This window comes from Megachile rotundata, chromosome 4 (genome assembly GCF_050947335.1).
Source record: "Megachile rotundata isolate GNS110a chromosome 4, iyMegRotu1, whole genome shotgun sequence".
Classification (NCBI taxonomy): Eukaryota; Metazoa; Arthropoda; class Insecta; order Hymenoptera; family Megachilidae; genus Megachile; species Megachile rotundata.
Genome location: NC_134986.1, coordinates 12,072,642 through 12,093,032, shown reverse-complemented (window position 1 = coordinate 12,093,032; position 20,391 = coordinate 12,072,642). Strand labels below are relative to the sequence as shown.

Genomic DNA, 20,391 nt, shown 5'->3' with positions numbered 1-20,391 from the left:
AAACTATTACGAAAAAATAAATGTAAGAACGAAACATCTTCCTAATTTTGTAACCAAAAACCAGTTCTGTAACTGCAAATCATAGAAATCCTACAAGTTCCATAAGTACAAATCTTATGAGAAATCTTCCTAGTTAACTAGAAATCTTACGAGAGACCTAACCACAAATCCTAACAGATAACCCGCTATAGTGAAAAGCGAAGGAATGTCTCGTAACTTTACTAGAAACCACAAATTTCATTAGCCAGTGAGATACATGATAAAAGGAATGTCTCTTAGAAAGGTTTAAGCGCTGTTTTAACGCGTAACGAGACATGTAATTACAAAGTTTCGAGTGAATTTTAAGAATACGAAACGACAGTGTTGAGCAATATCGTTCAAAGTTCTATCTGGTTGAACATAGCGAGAACGTAATTGTAACGGCGATAGCGAGAGTCAGCTAGTTTTGAGGTCAGGGCAACGACGTGGAGGATCCTTGTGACGTGCAGTGCTCCAAGGAGCGCTCCGGTTGGCCTTCGACCTGAACGATCCCCCACTCGCGGTACTCCTTTTCACAGGACTATTCTTCCTACTGCAATTCTGTTCGGCGAATGTCCTTACAGCAAGGATTCCCTTCAATTTCTATGAAAAATAACTGGGTTATGCTACGTCTTTTCTTTAAAATTAAACGACGCTACGACTCTTCACGAATGATCGCTACTCTGATGCTTGTTAAACGAATAATTAGAGTGATTCAATTTTCTGCGAATGGAAAGAACTCCAGATTCTTTTGGTGGAAACGTGGGTTTTAGAGTTCGCAGATCGTTTAAGAATCTTTGGAAAGAATGGTTGGTCCAGATAGCAAGTTTATGAATTGTCTTGGTCATACATTTAGATCCTTTAATATGGAGGATTGTAAGCTTACAAGTTTGAGTTGGGTCTAGATCTCAAATTTGTGGAGTCCCAAATTCTCACGTTCGTAGATTTGTAAAATCTCAAATTTGGAAATAATTAAATTTCTACATTCTCAAATTTTCTAGTTCTCAAGTTTTAAAGTTTTCTACACTCCCAAAATTTCAAATTTCCTAAATTACCACAGTTCCAAAGCATCAAATTGTTAACTTACAAATTTTCTACAATTAGGGATTCTCAAATTCTCAATATTTTAAATCGTCAAATTTCCAAATCCCCAAATTTCCTAATTCCCAAAATCCCCAAATCTCCAAATCCCCAAACTCCTAAATATAAACATTTCAAAAGCCCCAAACCCCTAGGTCCAAAAATCTCTAGATACCAAAATCCTTAGATTCCCAAATCCCTAGATCCCAAAATCCCTAGGTCCCCGAATCACTAGATGTCAAAATACCTAGATTCCAAAATCCCTAGATCCCAAAATTCCCAGAACCAAAAATAGCTGGCTCCAAAAGTTACTGAATCTCCAAATCCTTGGATCCAAAAATTCCAAAATCCCCAAATCCTTAGATTCGAAAATAGCTAGATCTAAAAATTCCTAGATCCAAAAATACCTAGATCCCAAAATAGCTAGATTCAAAAATCGCTAGATCCCAAAATAGTTAAATCCAAAAATCCCTAGATCCCAAAATACCAAGATCCAAAAATCATTAGATCCCAAAATCCCTAGATGATCAAATCACCAAATCCTTAATTCCCAAAATTCCATCAAATTCTAAAATTCCCAAAATTCCATCAAATTCCAAAATTCCCAAAATCCCCAAAATTCTAAAATTTCAAAATTTCCGAAAAAACTTACCATAACCACCAATAATCCACGAATTGCATGGGCCATTACATTAAAATTTCTGATCGAAAGAAAGAAAAATGAATCATCTGTATAGTTCTAATTACGCTAAGGTCAGGTCGGCCGTTTCTCGCGCCAAAGACGAGGAGGAATTCGCTCGTAACCTTTTCACGAGCCGTTTTAACCAAGATATTTCGGACGCGTTTTTATGTAACGGGCCGATTGAGAGATCAAGATCAAGAGAACCGAGGCTATATCGTGGACAGGGCTTGCTCGCAGCTGTGCTAAAACACACGATACGATCCTTTTGGTCATGGACTCGCGAGTGTAACGTGGTTCGGAAGGTGAAAGTTTTTCGGTTATCGAACATCGTGGCCTAGACCGTAAAAGAATAACAGGAACGCGTATACAGCCTGACGAGAGTTCTCGTAAGCAGTTTATACCGCTGCTGCTTTCTCTTTTGATTCTAAACACTTCCCTTCGAGCTGTTTTCCTGGTCTGCTTTTGTCTCGGCTTCTCTCTGACAATCTATTGTTTCCTCCCAGCCAAATCATCGTAAAGTATCACTGCCTACCGAATGAAAGTCTTCCTAGAACCGTTAAGCCTTTCTTTTCCAAAATAATTACTCGTAATTCACTCGGACACTTTCGAAACATTTCTTTCGCGTTTAAAAAACATTTTTGCATTGATTTTCGTAAATATTTAACTTTGGTGTGACAGCTCTAAAATCGAGAAATTGGAGTGTTGCAATAATCGGTCTGATATTCAACGGGTATTGATCTTGTCATACGAGTATAATGTATTCCTGTAATTGCAGGAAAGATTAGACCTGGAAAGGTTAACACGTCGATTTGCTAATCTAAATATTGCGCAATCGAAGAATGACAGGAGAAAAGTGCAAATTTAACTTGACAATTTTCAGATCTAATTATTCTCGAATCTTTAACCTCAAATTGTATTTAGCGGAGCTTTAATAATATGATTTATTTGAGAAACTTCTGCGTCAAATGGATTGGCCTACATTCAAAACTTGCTCGTATAATTACTTACCACTTATATTAAGATAGATTTGTAGTTTATTATAAACACAGTTATTATGATATCATTTTATATCATTAGCTACGAATATTATTTGCACATCGGCAAGTATTAATATGATAAAACGACAATCGACAGGGACTTGAATTTCTAAATTTTCAAATCAAATCTTCAGAGACATAAAATTCATATGTGGTACCTTAACAAAATTCTCCCATATAAAATACAGAAATATACAACCTAACATTTCGCATCGTTCCAAATTTCCAACATAATAAATTTGAAAATGTCCAAATCCTGAAATCCTGAAGAAGCGAAATTTGCATATAGCGAACAAGACATTCCCATGGAAAGTATTCAACGCAACATTCCAGAACGATGCATACTATTTAAGATAAGGTCCGCACTAGTTCCCGTTGTTTCGCAAGTGTCGTTGTCACGCGATCACGCGAAATTCGCACGTTCGACACTTGAAATTCGCGTTTCAATCAAGATATCGATGCCGAGCGGCGTAGCCAGGCCTCGCTAAAATCCTACAATACCGGCCATTAGCTGCGGTAAATTTCAACGATAAACCTCGATGCGATGGCTGTTCGCGTTTCCCTGCCGCACAATAACCACGCTTCTGTCAACAATGCGACCAGCCGGTTACGTAACAAGCGTTCTCATTTATAAAACGATACAATAAGCCCGTTAGCCATTTAATTAGATGTCTGTTCGCGCGCCTCACGCCGCGATACACGCTCGATAAGTAACCGCCGTATAATCGATACGTAACAAGTCGTACAATCGATAGAAACGCTCTGTTGCAGGTAAAAGTAGGTTTACACTGTACAAGATTTTCATGATAAAATTAAACCGAAACGTTGATCAAAAGTCGCAAATATAATTACTGTAAATATACCAAGGGTTCGAAACGTAATAATGTCGATATAGATTAATTATTAAAAATATAGACATTATGCAAACAAGGCATTACCTTATGCATTAAAAATGTAAATAGAAGAATGTAACATAATTCTCTCGAGAATTTAGATTCTCTGAAATAGAACGAGATACGTTAGTTTACTTAAAGTTAGAACGAGATGAAAATTTGAAAAGGTCCCAAGAAGAATATTGTTCGAAAGTAATTGGAAGAGCCGGTCGAATCGATCGATAAGGAGTCGAAGTATCGTTAGAGTATCATAGCGTTAGAAATCGGTCGAAACGAAAGTGCAAGTTCGTGGATGAAATGGTGCGGAGAAGGTAGGTAGGTTGATAAGAGATCTAAGGTAAAAGCTCTTCGGTTCGATCTCGGTAACGGTTCGGTAGATAGGATGCAGATAGAGTCGTTCCGCGAGCGGAGCGGCTCGCGTAACGCTAAGCGATCGACTAGGCTGGTTGCAGCGGTGTTAGAGGTTCCCCTACTGGAGAACGTAGTAGAGCTACGCTGCCGTTTTACGAGGAGGGTTCTCTCTTCCACTTCCACAGTTCCTCCACCGCACGGCGCACGGGTTCCTCGTCGGTGAGCGCTGGTGCCCGTGGCCGCTGTCCCAGTCGTCGCCCTACTTTGTCGAAGCCAACTCAGCTCGACACTCGGTTTACACCTCGCTACGACGAGAGAGAAACACGTCCACTTACACGCGCACACGTGCACGCGAGCGGGCACGTACGCAGGCACGCATACGCGGGTACGCGTTACGGTGGGCCAGGTATACGCGCGTGTACACGGGAGAAGTCGGGGCGAGAAGGAAGACACGCGCGACGGTGGAGGTGGTGCCGATGGTGGTGGGTGTGATGGTGATGGTGATGGACGTCGTCGTTTTACCAGAAACCGGAAGTGTCCCGCGCGAAAACTCGAGCCGTCCCTTGCTTGACACGGTCCGGAGCGTGGAGCCACGTGCCTCGACCGGAAGCACCAGTTCCAACCGACGAAACGGACCGTCCTGCGACCTACGACAACCTGCTGCTGGCCGGTGCTCGACGCTCGTCCGGTGCAACCCTCTCGCGACGGGCCAGCCGCGATCGTTTCCATCGGTGACGCGATCGCGACAGAGAATTAACGAGCGGCTGTCACGCGCGCGCCACGATTTCTAGAATTATCGGTGCCGGACGTTGCACTCCGATGCGGCACACCGCCGAATCGATTCGGAATAGTTTCGTCGAATTCGACGATCGGACCGCGCAACGCGCCGAGAAATCGAGTAGCTAAACCGGGAAACGATCGGGAGAAAGTGCATGGGGCTCACGATCCGGAAGTGCCATCGAGCGAGAATATTCAACGCACCAGCGTCCTGTCCCTTTCTCTCGCTTCTGCGTTCCGTACACGCGGTCCCGCATCGATGATGAAGCTTGCCTCGTCCCTTCGCGAAAAGGGTTGTCCTTAACCCGAAAAGGTCGTCGACGGGCTAGCTGGTCAGCCCAGTGGCACAGAAACGACCGATGGAACGCGACTGATCCTCCCGTTTGTCTGATCTCGTAACCAGCACTGCCAATAGCGACTAATATCGCCGCCTGATCGGTGGCGCACCTTACTTCTTTGCTGTGATTTTTATTCGTTTTATCGTGTTTTTCTTTTCTAACGGGACGACCGGAATTCGCTGGTCCCACGGCCAAAGTCACCGTATGTCTTCTGATTCGTGCGGCAGCGGCGGGCATGCGCTGTCCTGAAAGGAAGTTCGCGATCAGCCGTTCGAAAGGCGCAACCCTTGAAGAACCGGGGAAAGGATCTCGAGCGCGGAACAATCGATCGACTTCGTTTTCATTACACTGCCAACTAGCTCGTACACGAGACCTTCGTATAATCGCACTGCCAGAGGGAGGCTCGACTGATCACGTGACGGGGTCAAATGCGAAATTTCGCTAGACCAGATTCGAACGATCCGACCACACTGCCGATCGATATCGACGCGCTTCTTTGTCCGAGCCGCGTTCCGATCGAATCATCGTCGACGCTCTCCGTCGTTACGCGTCGATTGATCGTTTTCCGCGGAACCCGGTCGCGGGTGTACCTCGTGGCTTCCTGCTAAACGAGTCGTGCAACGATCCGCGGGAGTGGGAGGGAAAAAAAGAACGAGCCTCGTTACGTAACCGTTGCATGGCTGCCATTTTGGTCCACGCACACGCACCGCACGCGTCTCGTCTCCGTGAAAGCGGACGCGTGAACGGTGACCCGGCGATAAGCACGCTGTCGCCCGATAATGTTACGACGACAGGGTTACCACCACGCTCGGATAAACCCGATTCGAGTCTGAATACGCGACCGGCCGAGGGTGCAACGAACTCCGAGGGAATTTCGTCTGGCTATTTTCGAAAATATACGCCACCGTGAAGAGTGGAGAGCTGGTCACCGCCGGACACTTTTTCGTGCCTAGACCAACGGCCGAGCGAAGAAATTGCGGGAAAGGGAGTTGGACTTTGCACGCCGTTTCGAAAGGTGAACGCGGTCGCGTGGTGCACCGTCCAGTGAAATGGACAGTGAAGAAAAACGTGGACGAACGAGTTACGAACGACGTCGGTTTCGTTAACCGATCACGAAGCTTCGTAGTTCGTAGCCTGTGCTTCGCGGGGAAACGTGTGCGGACCCGAATCCTCTGGACTGCACAACCGCCGCGTTAGGAGGATCGCGAACGATCGATGAACCCTTATTTACCGGGATTATCGAGATTTCGTCGCATACGGATTTTTAACGGATGGCAAAGAGAGTCTGCGAAGAAAACAGGAGGTAAACCGAGAGGATATCGGTGGTAACGAAAAGACGAGGACGCGTAAACGTTTCCTCGCAAGACAAAGGATAACCCACTTTTGAGGACGAGCTCGCACGTGCAACTGGGTCGTACAACTGGACACGCTGCTTGAACGATACTTAAGAAACAGGATCGATATCTCAGAAGGGTTGTTCGAAACTTTGCTCGCTCAATTTCTTTATGCATTTTTTTTCTCGGCTTCGTTTAGTCAGCTTTGATTGATTTTATTGATCTGATAGACTGATTATTCCCGCAAATCGGTGAACTGAACTTTCTGGGTGATCGTGGAACAAATGAAGAGCAAGTGCACGTGCAAACATCTGAGAAAACGGACGAGACGCCGGAAACACGTTGTCCATCGAGCACCACGGATTTTTTGGTAGAGCGACGTTTGTGACCCGTGTATACGTGTATGTGTGCCTGTGTACGGGTTATAGATACATGTGGGTGTCGACAGTGTATAAACGCTGACGTAACACGACGAACCTCCCCTTGACACCTGATCGACGATATACGTCGTAGACACGTCGGTGACCCTGCTAATACCGGTCCCGACGGTATCGTCGCCAGAATTTCGGAAAGACTCTGCCTGTGCCACCGATTTTCGTATTTTGGATGTCTTAACTGGAAAAAGATGTAAGTCACTTCTTTTCATTTCGTGAAATTCTCATTCTGCGAGAATCTTCGATTTTATTTCGTAAGATGTAAGAAAGTTGAATGTATGATTTGTATTGATTTTTGGTCATTTGACTTCGGACTCTTCGGACTTACTGTAAGGGGTAGTTTTCGCGGGCTTTGTGAAGCATTGTATGCATCCATATTGAATAATATAATTTTGAATAAATTTTCAAATTTATATATTTTCATATTCTCGAGTCATCAAATTCTCAAATTTCTAAATCTCTAAAGTTGTAAATTTCTAAATTTTTAAATTTCCTAATTACCAAGAATAGATCTTAGAATCTGTAGATATTCACGAAAGGTTAAGGAATGAAATATTTGCTTTGATTACCGAAATTATGAAATACAAGCAGGAAGAAAAGAACAATAATGACGGATGCAAATCTGTCGTACAAGTTTCGTGCAAGTCGAAAGGTCTAGGTCGTTCGCTGGTTGACAGATGCTTGCCTTCCGGCTCACCGAAATTCGTGAGAATTTCTTGTACAAATTTTGCCGCAGGATAAAACCTTCCTTTCCCCGTCTCTCTATATACGCTTCGACTGAGTAGATCAGGAAGAGATGAGACATCGAAGGCAAACGTCGACTATACAACGCTGATGCAAGCGTCAAATATACAAAAATAATTTTTTAACGAATTCCGGAAACCTTGAAGGTGTCATTAAATTATGGGATGCGTGCAGTATGAACACGTGTTAACGTAACTGTTACGTTGCGGAATTAAAACTTTTCAATTAAAATCTTTTCACCGCGCTCGTTACGTGTGTTAACATGGTTGGATTACCTTTGGTGGAAATTGGGAATAAAGGAGTGAAATTTATTTTTTGATGTGAGGATTTGGAATTTGGGACTTTAGAAGTTTGGGAAGTGGGATTTGAAGGTTTATTGATTTGGGGGTTATGGATTTGGAAATTTGATGTTTTAATTATTTGGGGTTTTTGGGATTTGTAATTTTAGGGATTTGGGGATTTGGAATTTTACTTATTTGGGATTTTGGGGTTTAGGGATTGGCAATTTTATTGATTTAGGGGTGTTGGATTTGGAGATTTGATGTTTTAATTATTTGGGATTTCGGGATTTGCAGTTTAGGGGTTTAGGAATTTATAATTTTAAGGATTTGGATGTTTCGTATTTGGGGTTTGAAGTATTAATTATTTGGGATTTTGGGATTTAGGGATTTGCAATTTTATTGATTTCGATATTTCGGATTTGGGATTTGAAGTATTAATTATTTGGGATTTTAGGATTTAGGGATTTGCAACTTTATTGATTTCGATATTTCGGATTTGGGGATTTGAAATTTTAATTATTTGGGACTTTGGGATTTTTTGAGATATTAGATCTTTGGGACTTTGGAATATTAAAATGTTAGAACATTGGGACTTCTGCATTTCACTAACTTGGAACTTTGGTATATTCAAACATTGGGTCTTCAGAATTAATTTAATTTGGAAATTGGGAACTTTAAGTCATTAGACTTCAAAATTTCATCAATTCAGGACTTTGAGACATTAGTACATTAGGATTTCTTTCTCTAATTTACAAGCTTGAAACATTGACGTTTAAAATCTCACTAATTTCAGACTTTGGTACATATGAACATTGGGTCATCAAGTTAATATAATTTAGGAATTTAGAACTTTAAGACATTAACAAATAGATTGTCTTGACAATACAAATTTCATTAATTTAAGTCTATGAAACATCAGAACATTGCAATTTCTATCACTAATTTGAAACTTGATAACATTAGAACTAAAAATCAATTTGAAAAATTTAGAACTCACGTAAAAATCATGACACTAGTTTTCGCTAGAGTATCATTAACACCCAAAACACGTGTATCTAATCACCATGCTCCACAAAAGAAAAGACTACACTAGTAATGTTTTTCTCTTTGTTCGATTTCATTGATTTACAGGCGACACGTTCTCTTAGCCTAAGGCTATTGTTTCCGTTTAATTGGTCGCTATCTATTCTCAGGATCATCGTGGTTCAGTTTGCACGATCGTTCACGGTAGGGCGGAACGGTTTCTCTGTAATCTATAAATACTCGTCTATACGTACGTACGATTGTTAGTCAAATGCACGTATGCACGAATGTTCATAGGTAGTTGAAGAATGCCTTCAAGAGAGCTATTCAGCTAATTACGTAAGGATCCAGCTCTCTCGATTGCGTCACGAAAACAAGTGCAAGACGCATCGCCCTTCGGTAAATTACTTTTTAAACACCGTTCGCGGTGGCGTTGCATAAACGTGTATGACATATGCGTTTGCGAAATTGTCGACAAACAATCGTACAACGATAACGGATACGATACGGAAACGTTTAACCCGATTAAAAGCGAATTCTCCGGTGAAAATGAAATTCTATCGAAACTCGTGTCTGTAACGTGATTTACGTGCGATCCAATTGCCCCACTTTTGAGGCTAGCCCGATAATCTGCGAGCTACCTCAAGTTAACAAACTTTGGCACATGTAAATGCATCAGAAGTTAGCTTGTCAGATCGCGACAGGATGATGACGGTTTCTTGAAGGATGATGGCGCTTAGAGTAACGGCACTTGCTAAATGTCACACCTCTCGTTACATTGTTATTTACCTAATTGAAGGATGGAACTGCCAAAAGTGTCTTGGAGATAATAACTGTTTGCGTTGATATTTTTAGCTGTTATTTTCGTTCTTTAATTATTCTTGGTTTATTTATAACAACCATCTTAGTATGTATCAATATATCAGTACCATATGTGAATTTACATATGTATATATCAATATGAATTTATATCATTAATGTACATAGTGCGCATAATGTACATAAACGTATATCAATAACATACATAAACAATATAAAATTTGTTGGTCATTAATGTACATAATGTACATAAACATATATCAATAACACATATGAACAATATAAAATTTGTAGATCATTAATGTACATGATGTACATACACATATTAATAACACATATGAACAATATAAAATTTGTTGATCATTAATGTACATGATGTACATAAACATATATCAATAACACATATGAAAAATATAAAATTTGTTGATCATTAATGTACATGATGTACATACACATATATCAATAACACATATGAACCATATGAAATTGGTTGATCACTAATGTACATGATGTACATAAACATATATCAATAACATACATGAACCATATGAAATTGGTTGATCACCAATGTACATAATGTACATAAACATATATCAATAACACATATAAACAATATAATATTTGTAGATCATTAATGCATATGATGTACATACACATATATCAATAACACATATGAACCATATGAAATTGGTTGATCACTAATGTACATAATGTACATAAACAATATATCAATAACACATATGAACAATATAAAATTTGTTGATCATTAACTTACATAATGTGCATAATCATATATCAATAAAATACATAAACAAAATAAAATTTGTTGCTGCTAAAAATAACAATAAATCAGCAATTGATTTATGCTGATTAAATGAGTTTAATAAATTGATCACTAACATCACCTGACATATATCCACATAAACAAACAAAGAATAATAAATATAAATAAAGAATATAATAATTAAAAATAATAAAAAATAGATGAGTAATTAGTATGTCGATAGAAATGTGCGTTAGTAAGCCGACGTTGAACGCGTTAAACGATAAGTAAGGAGCACGCGGCACATGGCGGGAACTAGAGTTGTGCAACCCCGCTTCAAGTTATTCTGGCGGATGAGCGCAGTAGCCGGTGACGTCCCTAACCTATCCTAACCTCCGCTGCTCGACGGGCGCCCTCTCCCGATGACGGAGCTTGGGATAGGTCGGGTACAAACGTTCGTACGAATGCACGTTATATCTATACGTGCAGCTTGCCTGCTCCACTATAGTCGTACCAGCGTACTACGATCCGCCTCGCTGCTGCAATTATTCATTGCACTTTCCTCATACTTTTCTGAGGTTATTTTACTATCCATCTGATCTATCGATTGATCTTTGATCGATTACTGTCGAATTCTATATAATATGGGAGGTATTTTATTTGAAATGTAATCGTTTGAAATTATTTTTTATTGTGGTAATTTGGGAAATTTTATTAATTGTTATGATGGCTTATGTTAAGTGATATGATGAATTATGTTAATTAATATGATGAATTATGTTACTTGATATGATGAATTATGTTACTTGATATGATGTATTATGTTAGTTAATTTGATGGATTCTATTGGTTAATATGATGACTTTTGTTAGTTGATATGATGAATTACTATTTCAATATGTTATTTAAGATAAATTATGTTAATTCACATGTTGACTAGTATGGCGGTAACACAAGTTTGATTAGGTAGTATTTTATGTATTGATCGACCTTAACAAATAATTTCATAATATTTCATTACATTTATTACTCACAATTCCAAATAGTTTGTACAAGTAGTTTCAATTAAAAGTGAGTGTACTTCAATAAGTGAATAAATTCTCAATAACATATGTGACTTATATGAAAATTTAAACGTCACATATGAAGCTTCGATTAGGTAATTTAATTGTTAACAAATCTTAGCAAATATTTTTTTACACTTCCTATTTACAATTTCAAGTAATACTAATATTTTAAATTGAGTGACTTAAGAAATTCTCAATAATAGTAAGAGATTTGTATGGAGATTTAAGGATCGCATATGTACATATGTGACGTAGCAGTCAAAGTGTTAATACAATGTATTGAATAACTTAATACAATAGTAAATAATACTATTTATAATGTATAATTTTACATTGCATAAAATAACTAATTATTTCAAATACTTTATTAATTTTATTTCATTTCCTGTTTAATTCTAATAAATTATTTACAAATCAGTCGTATGATTCCTTTGATATTGCAATCATTTTATCAACCACGTCAGCAAATTCTTTCGATACGCCATAGAAGCACTTCTACCTTCTTTGTATCTATCATACTCCTACAATGAAATAATAAAATATTTTCTAATGCATACAGAACAAGAATTCTATTTTCCATAAAGGTAAAACACTAAAATGCTTTTCTTTCCTCTATTAATTTTACCCAAGAACATTGAACGTCTCGAACACGAGCACCGATAAGGTAATACTGCATATCATCCACTTAATCCTATTGTTCTTTTCTATCAGCCACGATAAAAACCTGGAACCCATTCGAGATCAAAACACATACGTACTGGAAAAGATTAATCCAGCATAACGTATAGTACAACATGAAAACAGATTCATCGATTAAATAAGTCTCATCGTAAACATAGATCGTCGATAATTCTTGAGTGATAAAAGATCGACCTTATCCGATGAACCGATTTCAGGGACTGCGAGTTTTCGGTGTGGCCAGAGAAGAAACCTTATCCCGAAAATGTCACCAAGGCGTTCCTTTGCGTCGCGACCATACTGTGTCACCGATTATAACCGGCTAGATCTCGGCCTATAGAGGCCACGTGCGTAGAAAATAGATAACAACCAGCAGACACTTCGCGACCTATGCCAATCGCAAACTAAATATACCGGCCAGTAATCGCGGCATTACGTACACGAACGTCCGCCATGCTTGTCGTACCTCTGGTGTCGTTCTAACGCAAAACTGACGTGGTTTAACGCGCTTGTGGGCAGATCGGATGCCCGGTGATCGCGCCACGGGCGATTGCGAAACTCGGCAAATTGGTTGACTGAGTTGGACGTTTGGAATTTTTTATTATTTGGGGGAATTGGTTTTGGTATTTGAAGAGTTGGAATTTTGGGATTTTGGGATGTGGAGATTTGGGGATTTGGGATTTAGGAATTTGGGGATTTAGGGATTTAGAGATTTAGGGATTTGGGGATTTGGGGATATAGGGATTTCAAAATTTAGGGATTTGAGGGTTTTGAAATTTTAACATTTGAGAATTTGGGGATTTGGGAATTTAGGAATTTTGGGGACTTAGGAATTTTAGAATTAGGAAATTTGGGGATTTGAGATTTTTGGGATTTGGGAATTTAGGGATTTAGGAATTTGGGGCCCTTGAAATTTTAGCGTTTGGGGATTTTGGAATTTGGAAATTTGCAAATTTGGGAATTTGAGAATTTGGAAATTTGAAAATTATTAAATTTGATACTTCAAAATTCGAAAATATATCAATTTAAGCATCCAGTAATTAGTAAATTTAAAAATGTAGAAATTGTAAAATTAAAAAAGCAAAAATTTCTAGTCCAAAAGTGCAGAAATTTCAAATTTGAAAGTGCAAATATTTTTAGTCTAAGATCACAGAAATTCCCAATTTAAAAATACAAAAAATTCCAATCTAAAAATACGAAAATTCCTAGTCTAAAAATACAGAAATTTCAAATCTAAAAATACCAAATACTTAAACTTCAAGTTCCAAAACCCAAAAATTTCCAATATAAACCTCCGTAATTTCTATAAATTATAAACATTGAAATTGAAAGTGCATCCAGTCTTAATAAACGCAGTTTTTCACCAGAGACCAAACGTTGCCAGGTGTTACGAACAAAAGCCAAAGTAACATTGTGTCGTTATATCGCGATCAATGGCAGAGGACGAATAGTTGCCAACGATATCGATAGCTGCTTGAAAAATCGACCTTCGAGCAGGAAACTCGCTTCCGTGATGCGAATGGATGTGTTCTCATTCTGATTTCTCGTGCACGATTACCATTCAGCAAATCTCTCGTGGTTCTCACGAGAAAAACAGACGGGCTTACGGAGTACACGGGACGTGTTTCATCATCATCTTACGCTTACTAGTGAAACTAAACTTCTGTCGTTACGATCTGAACGACAATCTTAGTTTCTTTTTAAAACTTTTCATATTTTACAATTTTGGGTTTGGACGAAAATTGTGAAAGTTTTGTAAGAGATTTTGGAAATAAAGAAGTTTGTGAATATAGGGTATTGGAAATGAAATTAGGAAATTTTTTAATTTTGGAAATTTCAAAATTAAGTTTGGAAATTTAGAAAGTTGGAAATTTGGGAATTTTAAGAGCTGAAAAATTAGAAATTTGGAAATTTAGGGATTTGGAAATTTAGAGATTTGGAAATTTAGAGATTTGGAAATTTAGAGATTTGGAAGTTTAGAGATTTGGAAGTTTAGAGTTTTGGAAATTTAGAGATTTGGAAATGTAAAAATTTCGAAATTTAGAGATTTGGAAATGTAGAGATTTGGAAGTTTAGAGATTTGGAAATTTAGAGATTTGAAAATTGGAAAATTAAAAAATTGGAAAATTGGAAAATGGGAAAATGGGAAAATTAAAAAATTGGAAAATTAGAAAATCGGGAAATTAGAAAATTAACAAATCAGAAAATTAGAAAATCAAAAAATCAAAAAATTACAAAATTACAAAAGCGGAAAATTAGTAAATTTATAAATTAAAAACTTCATAACCCTAAACCCAAAAAAAGTTCCAAAGCCACTCCACCAAACAACCATCTAAAAAATTCGAAAGTGTCCCATTAAAAAACAATAAAATCGTCAACAAGCGAAAGAGTTGTACACACCATGAAAGAGATACGTCTAGTGAATAATGCAACTTGTTCATACTATAATGTCGACGATAGTGTCGCTTTTACGCATTGAAGAAAAATGACTTAACGAGTGGTCGACCTTATTGTGACTCATTAACGAATGCAAGCAGGAGTGCGAGCTTCGTTATGTTGCCGTTGCAGTGGATTAAAACTAAAGGCTTTATAATACGATCTGACACAGGGACCAGAATAGAACCGGGAGATACGGCGTGCTTAAAAGCATCCTTTACGATAAAACGGTGTTCTAATTGCTGAACAAAACAATTACAAGGTATACTTTCCAAGCTCTGTTCTAGTTTCTCTCTGTACCGATTGTTTCTTTCGTTTAAACCAATCCGAACGGAGGACTACTTTTGTGCCGTTGCAAATTCATGTGTTTGTATATTTTTATTTTTGTGAGTTGATTAGTGGATCGGGAAATGGGGATTTGAGAGTTGGGGATTTGGAAATTTGGGGATTTTTAAATTTGGGAATTTGAGAGTTGGGAATTTGAGAGTTTGGGGATTTGAGAGTTGGGGATTTGAGAATTTGGGGATTTGAGAATTTGGGGATTGAGAGTTGGGGATTTGAGAATTTGGGGATTTGAGAATTTGGGGATTTGAGAGTTGGGAATTTTAGAATTTTGGAATTTGAAAATTTGGGGACTTGAAAGCTGGAATTTGAGAATTTGGGGATATGAGAGTTAGGAATTTGAGAATTTGGGGATTTGAGAATTTGGGGATATGAGAGTTAGGAATTTGAGAATTTGGAAATTTGAGAATTTGGGGACTTGAAAGCTGGAATTTGAGAATTTGGGAATTTTAGAATTTGGGGATTTGAGAATTTGGGGATATGAGAGTTAGGAATTTGAGAATTTGGGGATTTGAGAATTTGGGGATATGAGAGTTAGGAATTTGAGAATTTGGAAATTTGAGAATTTAGGGATTTGAAATTTTGGGAATTTTAGTATTTGGGGATTTGAGAGTTGGGAATTTTAAAATTTTGAAATTTGAAAATTTGGGGATTTCAGAGTTGGGGATTTGAGAATTCGGGAATTAAAAATTTGGGGATTTTAGAATTGGAAATTTGAGAATTGGAGATTTGAAATTACAGGAATTTGAGAATTCTAAATTTGAGATTTAGAAGTACTACCTAGCTTTCAAAAGGTAATACATAAGTCTAAACATTTTCTAAAAATGTGCAGTTCTACAATTTTTCAAAATAGTCAAGTTTACCTATGTGTCCTTACCCAAACAAAGCCTATATTGCCCTCGTGTAACTAATAACAATATCTTGCCGCCATATTAATTACAGTAACTTCCATACAATTATACTTCCTTAATGAACAAATCTTACTATACTACAGTGATTATACTTACAATCTTACTATCCTATAGTGATTATACTTACAGTCTTCCTATCCTACATTTACTGAATCAAACATGAAACACAACCCAACACCGTTCACATAAATTGATATATTAACACCGCAGCTAAATGTTACAAAAAAGTGTTATCGTAGACTAATCAAGAGAGACGTGACTCTAAAGTAATTTTTTATCATCGTTCAAGAGTTGTCGATCGATTTAACATCGTTGTTCCTCTGAACGTTACCAGAAGCACGAACAATCGACGGGATGAATTACGACGACAGAAACGTCGGCACACCATCGCGAAGATCCTTGCGTCTGAATGATGTCATTTGACCCTGACACGTGCAGTCAGCGAGTACCGGTATTCGAATCCCCGTAGCTCCATTCGGGCCTCTTACAGAGAGAAACACGCTCTCGAGAGGTGCATGACACTGCACCTTCGTCGTTAGATGCAACAGACCCGTCAACGAATCGAAATCGATCTAACGATCTATGGGAACGCGCTTGCAAAATCGACTGTTCATTTTTTCGCTCGGTAACGAAGAACTGCTCGTTACTGGTGTGCGAGCGAGAACGTTGTTTCATGCATCGCGAATCGCGTATATGGACGGGAGCCTACCATCTGCGTGCGAATATATTTTTCCATTGTGCAATTACGGAATTCGACACTGCTGTTGTAATTCTCTGAAGAACAATTATAGTCTTTCTTTGGTGGTAATTGCGTTGCGATGTGAGTTTTTACGATTTTGAGAAAATTGGGGAGTTGGGGATTTGGGGGTTTGACGATTTTGGGATTTGAGGATTTGGGAATTTTTGGATTGGGGGATTTGGGGAGGTGGAGATTTGGGGAGATGGGGATTTGAGGAGATGGGGATTTGAGGATTTGGAAATTTGGGAATTTGGGGATTTGGGAATTTGGGGATTTGGGGGTTTGACGATTTTGGGATTTGAGGATTGGGGGATTTGGGGAGGTGGAGATTTGGGGATTTGGGGATTTGGGAATTTGGGAATTTGGGGATTTGAGGATTTGGGAATTTGGGGATTTTGGGATTTGAGAATTTGGAAATTTTTGGATTGAGGGATTTGGGGAGATGGGGACTTGGCGATTTGGGGATTTGGGGATTTGGGGATTTGGGGATTTGGGGATTTGGGGATTTGGGGATTTGGGGATTTGGGAATTTGGGGATTTGGGGATTTGAGGATTTAGGGATTTAGGGATTTGGGGATTTGGGCATTTGGGGATTTGGGGATTTAGGGATTTTGGGATTTTGGGATTTTGGGATTTTGGGATTTTGGGATTTAGGGATTTTGGGATTTTGGGATTTTGGGATTTTGGGATTTGGGGATTTGGCGATTTTGGGACCTTGAAATTTGGAAATCTAGGGATTTTGGGATCTAGGGATTTAGGGACTTACAGAATTTGAGATCTAGGGAATTTAGGGATTTGAGGAGTTTGGAATTTAGAAAATTTGGGAATTGAGAAGTTTGGTAATTTAACAATTGAGGAATTTTGGGAATTTGGAATTTTGGGAATTGGGGATTTGGTGATTTTGGAATTGGTGGATCTAGGGATTTTTGGATCTAGAAATTTGGAAATTTGGGGAAATTGGAATTTGGGAAATTTTGGGATTTGGAGACAAGAATTTATTGATTGACCGACTTACTGATTTGGAGACTGGAATTTTCGAATTTGAAAATTTAGAGATTTAGAAATTCAAAAATTGAGTAAATCTCGGATCAGTAAATTTGGGAATTTGGAGATTTGTCGGTTAGGGTATTGGAAACTTGATGAGTTGGACTTTTGGAAGTTTTAGAAATTGCAAAGAGGTATTTGAAATTTGGGAATTGATAAATTTGAGAATTTACAGATGTAAAAATTTAGAAATTGAGTAATTTGCACTTATGATTTCACTGATTTATAGATTGGAAAAATTGAACTTTTGGTAATTTAGGAATTTATAGATTTTTAAAGATTTAGGAATTTGGAAACTTGAAAGCTTGAAAAATTTACAAATCGTAATTTTGTATCACAAAATTACAATGAAAGATCACTTTTCTAACCTAACCTAACCTCTTATTAAAACTACTTACTGAAACTAACCAAAACTACATTACTTAAAACTAACCTAAACTAAATTATTTAAAACCAACCTAAACTACATTTCTTAAAACCAACCTAAACTACATTACTTAAAACCAACCTAAACTACATTACTTAAAACTACTTAAAACCACTTAAAACAACTTAAAAGACACTTCTATATTTTACTCCACCCATCTTTTCACTGTAAGCACTTATACTTCATACTTTCCTCAAAGCATAAAATAAAACATAAACATCGATTTATCTAAACAGCCCAAGAGAATGAATCGCCATAACCATGCAAAGTAGCCCAGATTTTCCGACGGATTAGAATAATGTGTCATTCGAGTAACGGTTTTAAAATAATTCGATTGAAATAACAAGTCTAGGTCAGCACGTTTCGATCTGGTTCCAAGAATGACGAGCATCGATCGCGGTTTCTTTTCTTATCCGTGAGACTGAAAAGTGCAATCGCTTCCAGTCCCCGATATGATATCGTGGCTCGAGCGTTTATAACATATTTGTCTTACGCACGTATCGCCTACCAATTGAACACGCTGTTCCCATCATTTTTCTAGTCTATTGATACGACTAAACAACTAACTTCTGTCTAGCTTCACAGTTATTCATACGTTGATTTCTTACTTTAATATTTTCTTATTTTATTATTACTTTAATATTTTTTGGTTCTTATTTCGATTTTAGTATCTTCTTATTAATTGGAAATTTGGAAATTGTATATAAGAGATTTGGAAATTTAGAAATTTGGGAATTTAGAGAATTTGGAAATTTAGAGATTTGGAAATTTAGAAATTTGGTAATTTAGGAAATTGGAGGCGTGGAAATTTGGAAATGTAGAGAAATTGTATATAAGAGATTTGGAAATTTAGAAATTTGGGAATTTAGAGAATTTGGAAATTTAGAAATTTGGAAATTTAGAAATTTGGTAATTTAGGAAATTGGAGGCGTGGAAATTTGAAAATTTAGGGATTTGGAAGCGTAGAAATTTGGAAATTTAGGGATTTGGAAGCGTAGAAATTTGGAAACTTAGAGATTGGGAATTTTGGAATTTGGAAATTTAGAAATTTGGTAATTTAGGGAATTGGAAGCGTAGAAATTTGGAAATTTAGGAATTTGATAATTTAGAGATTTGGAAGCGTAGAAATTTGGAAACCTAGAGATTTGGAAATTTTGGAATTTGGAAATTTGGAAATTTGGTAATTTAGGGAATTGGAAGCGTGGAAATTTGGAAACCTAGAGATTTGGAAATTTTGGAATTTGGAAATTTGGAAATTTGGAAATTTGGTAATTTAGGAAATTGGAAGCGTAGAAATTTGGAAATTTAGGAATTTTATAATTTAGGGATTTGGAAGCGTAGAAATTTGGAAACTTAGAGATTTGAAAATTTTGGAATTTGGAAATTTAAAAATTTGGTAATTTAGGGATTTGGAAGCGTAGAAATTTGGAAATTTAGGAATTCGATAATTTAGGGATTTGGAAGCGTAGAAATTTGGAAATTTAGGGATTTGAAAGCGTAGAAATTTGGAAATTTAGAAATTTGATAATTTGGGGAGTTAGAAGCGTAGAAATTTGGAAATTTACCAAATTTAATATTTGCGAATTTAGAAACTTAAAAATATGAAAAATTACAAATTCAAAATGCAAAGATTTCAGGAACCCAGAAATTTGGATCTCTCCTAATTAAAAAACTTGCAAATATACAAATCCAAGAGAAACATAAAAACACAAATTTTTTGAAAATTCGAAAACATCCACATTTACGTCTCTATCCATACCGAGATGAAAGCCTACGTTGCACCCGAGTATACACGGTATATAAATAGCAGTTTAGACTCTGTTCCCATTGCACGTTTCTCGGCCACTTTGTTTTCTAGCCGAGCTTATTCCTTTCAGGAGAAGCGAACAATATCGTTGGTTCGGTCACGTTCCCCGCTGACACTCGGCGCCATAATCGCTGCGAGTTGGCAGAACCCTATGTAAACAAGACCGTCTGTTTCGGGAAATAGTAGTTAATATCGCCTAACTATTCTCATTTTCATTTTCTGCAACTAGTCTTGTCACATATACAATTCTCTTTGTGATTACTATAACTCACTCCATATTATATACCATTACATATCAAATCTTCATATGATTCTTCATATGATCTTCATAGTCTTCGTATGTCTTCGCATGATTTACAAAAACTG

The 20,391-nt window shown here is 37.6% G+C and overlaps 1 protein-coding gene and 1 long non-coding RNA gene across 11 annotated transcripts in view; one reads left to right on the top strand and one right to left on the bottom strand.

Annotated features, from left to right (window-relative positions):
* Hr4 (nuclear hormone receptor 4) overlaps positions 1 to 20,391 on the top strand; it is a 213,062-nt gene that overhangs the window by 140,011 nt on the left and 52,660 nt on the right. For 2 of the 10 annotated variants that reach the window (XM_076531310.1, XM_076531307.1), the window contains exon 1: positions 4,310 to 7,137. The exons of the other annotated variants lie outside the window; for them this stretch is intronic. The gene's annotated coding sequence lies outside the window, so the exon portion shown is untranslated. Of the gene's footprint in view, positions 1 to 4,309; positions 7,138 to 20,391 lie in introns of those variants that run through there. 10 annotated transcript variants of the gene reach the window in all.
* LOC143264387 (uncharacterized) overlaps positions 1 to 20,391 on the bottom strand; it is a 143,929-nt gene that overhangs the window by 106,941 nt on the left and 16,597 nt on the right. The window lies entirely within an intron of this gene.